Raw genomic sequence first — 3,053 nt, forward strand, 5'->3', positions numbered from 1 at the left:
GATTCCAGGAAGGTCAAACCCTGCAGTTACTGCTATTGGCACCCGGTGTTCACCTTGGTCCCTGGTCTGATCACAAGATATTCCACACATTCCAAGCTGAAGTCTGAGATCACTATGCCATAGTCAAAGGAGTCTAGTTCCTTAAAAAAAAATGCTGGGTGCCTTTCTAGTATGGGGAGTGGGGGAAGAGACTGTTTTAGAAGCACATCAGGAAGTTGTTACTCAGTTTGATTATGTTAGGCAAACAGAAATTAGTTAACTGGCAGGAAAACACAAAGCCAAGTTGGAACCTCAAGCTGAAACCATGGTTTCAAGTGACTATTTGTCACTCCCTGAAATTGCAGCCCCGGATTATTTCCTTCTTTCCATCAGAGCCAAGGCCGATGACCTGCCAGGGCCTTGTATATCGTTCTCTTTCTCCAACAATAAAGCCCATAGTTTACTTCTGGGTTTGCTATCCATGAGCTACAAGAAAACACACTCCAAGCTGACTCCATTGCTGTCAGGCCTCTTTGCAGTGTTTACGATTAGATGAGAGGGGCCACTTGACCTGCAACTGGATTGGCTGGCCAGTGGCTCTTGTTGTTGTTAATTAAAGAAGGAGGAAAGCAGATGTCATACAAGGAGTCCTGATCAAAAACCTTAGAGGGCTGTTCAAGGAACGCAGGGGCTGTGTTTACGGTTGGATTTTACCTCAAACACTGATCTGCTGCGTGACTTTGAGGAAGTCCCTTCACCTTTCTGTGCCTCAGTTTCTTCACCTGTAAGATTACCCTAGTGATGAGCTTTATACTACGTACTTGAGTCTAAACTTTTAAAACTAGGGACCCAGCTAACACCCCATTGGTTTCTCTTCAGAAAGGTGTGGTCTTTTCCATGCAGATTACATTCCATTTCCCAAATACAATGGTCTGTTTCATAGTTTGGGTGATTGGATTTACTGGCTCATTACAGTTTTAAAAATAGAACAAGTCACATAGAACTACAAATTTACCCCCTGAGGCTGATTGTGTTGGCAGGCAAAGAGGCAGCACTTTCCTCTCTCAGGATTTGACCTGAACACACAGGTTGTATGCATTTGAGGGATTCATATGTGGTCAAGCCTCCAACCCTCAAGCATCAGCGCATAGGAGGAGAGAGGACTGTTGACCCCAAGGCTTAGGATTTTCTACAACTGAGCCCTTGATCTGCTACCTCTTTGCCTGCTGGCTGCCTTCCGTCCTCCTTTGTGCAACAAAATCTTAGCTCTCTTTCAAGGCTTCAAAAGCCTCCTCCATGTTGCCTTCTCTGGGCCTTCTTCCTCCTTCCCCTTACTGGAAGCACTCTCCCTCCTCTTTCCCCTCTATAAGCACCCATTTGTGCTATACATGTAAATTATATCACACTGCTTTGTACCACGGATATTTGTGCCTATGTTTCATTCTCTTCCTTGAGGTCAGGGACATTGTCTGTGATGTTAGATCCCTTATAGTACCCAGACAGGGCTTTGCCTATAATAGGAAAATGGATAAACAAGAAAATGGAGGACTTTGGGCAGGAGAATTCACTGACCTGGTTCTCCTTGTCTTTCTGTCTTGCATGTCATGAACCCTCACTGCATCTGCTCTGTTTTTAGATCTCACTGAGTCCATTTGTTCAACCAACCACCTTATGGGGCTCTTATGGGCACTATGATGTGCTACACAGCTCCTGGGGGTGCTGCTGACAGCAAGCCCTCAGCCCTTATCACACAATACAATTGTCTAGCTAAAAAGAGCCCCTCCTCCAACGTCATGCCCCCTTCCTAGGACAACTTGTGGTCTATGTGGGTTTATAAAGGTTCAGGCCCCATACACCAATTTGGAACAACTTCAGAGCCTCCTATGAGATTGGCTGGAGCTGTCGTCAGACTGCATCACAGCTCAACTTCTTCCTCTGCCCCATCCTGTTTCCTTCTTCTCCTTTTATAGCTGTTGATCCTAAGAGCACTCTCTAACAGAAGTCATGCACATCAAACTATTGCAGAGTCTGCTTCCCAGAGAACCAACCTGCAACAAGTGGCTACCAAGTACCAGGTACTAGTCTAGCTTGTGGCGTAGTGAACAAGAACAAGTCTCTGCCCTCACAGAGCATACAATCTACTGGGAGAAGACAGACAATAAACAAACACACACATAATAAGTTAAAGGAGGTGATGATCAGAATAAGCAAATTGGAAAGTGACTTAGGAGCTGTATTAGTAAGTTCTGATGCTGCTAATAAGGATATATCTGAGAGTGGGTAATTTATAAATGAAAGAGACTTAATTAACTCAGTTCAGCATGGCTTGGGAGGCCTCAGGAAACTTACAATCATGGCAGAATGGAATACAAACATGTCCTTCTTCACATGGTGGTGGCAAGGAGAAGCGCCGAGCAAAAGGGGGAAAAGCCCCTTACAAAACTGTCAGATCTCAGCCGGGCGCAGTGGCTCATGCCTATAATCCCAGCACTTCGGGAAGCTGAGGTGGGTGGATCGCGTGAGGGCAGGAGTTCGAGAGCAGCCTGGCCAACATGGTGAAACCCCATCTCTACTAAAAATACAAAATATTAGCTGGGCATGGTGGCAGACGCCTGTAATCCCAGCTACTCAGGAGGCTGAGGCAGGAGAATCGCTTGAACCTGGGAGGCAGAGGTTGAAGTGAGCCAAGATCATGCCATTGCACTCCAGCCTGGGCAACAAGAGTGAAACTCCATCTCAAACAAAACATCAGATCTCATAAGAATTCACTCACTAACATGAGAATAGCATGAGGGTAACCACCCCCATCATTCAATTACCTCCCACCAGGTCCCTCCCACGACACACGGGCAGTTTGGGAATTATGGGAACTGCAATTCAAGATGACATTTGGGTGTGGACACAGCCAAACTATACCAGGAGCCAAGCAAGAATGTTATTTTTAATGAGAATGCTAAGGAGGCTTCACTGATAAATAACAACGCAAATAAAATGAGGGAGAAAGACATGAAGATATCTTGGCAAAGAGTATCCTAGCCAGGCGCAGTGGCTGAAGCCTGTAATCCCAGCACTTT

Source organism: Macaca thibetana, chromosome 1 (genome assembly GCF_024542745.1).
Source record: "Macaca thibetana thibetana isolate TM-01 chromosome 1, ASM2454274v1, whole genome shotgun sequence".
In the NCBI taxonomy this organism is placed as follows: domain Eukaryota; kingdom Metazoa; phylum Chordata; class Mammalia; order Primates; family Cercopithecidae; genus Macaca; species Macaca thibetana.